Here is a 536-nt window from a genome sequence, read left to right as displayed (position 1 = left end):
TCGAGCACTGTGCGAATATTCAAGCGCGCGGCGCTCGAACGGTGGTCCGCGCGAGGGTGGTTTCCTGAACACACCCGAGGGTAGACTGGTATGCAAAGATAGTCAAAAGAACTAGGTAATTTTGCTAGATTATACACCACGTCAATGCGATTGCGTTTCGAGCGTAATTCGCGTGGGGTGATAAAGTAAAAATTGGCCTTTCTATATATATATACAAAATATAGAATGGTCGAATACGTAGAATAGACCTTATCGGTTGATAATTTGTAAAAAAAAAAGAGAAGAAAAGAGACACGGCGTTTCGATTTCAAAGCGTCGTTTACAATATGCATATATAATATATTTATCTATATCTCTCCGGTTTATTTGTACGTGATCGTAAAAGGCAGAAAGGAGATACGCGAGAAAGTATTCAGAGTCGGTATTCTTATCCAAGAGCTTAGTTTCTTTATTAGTTGCGCGATGAGAATGAGAGAATAGGAGAAAGAGAGTGAGTGAGTGAGAATAAGAGAATAATTAAAACGATTGAAAGTAAA

Source organism: Atta colombica, unplaced genomic scaffold (assembly GCF_001594045.1).
Source record: "Atta colombica isolate Treedump-2 unplaced genomic scaffold, Acol1.0 scaffold166, whole genome shotgun sequence".
NCBI lineage: Eukaryota > Metazoa > Arthropoda > Insecta > Hymenoptera > Formicidae > Atta > Atta colombica.
This window is presented reverse-complemented; position numbering follows the sequence as displayed.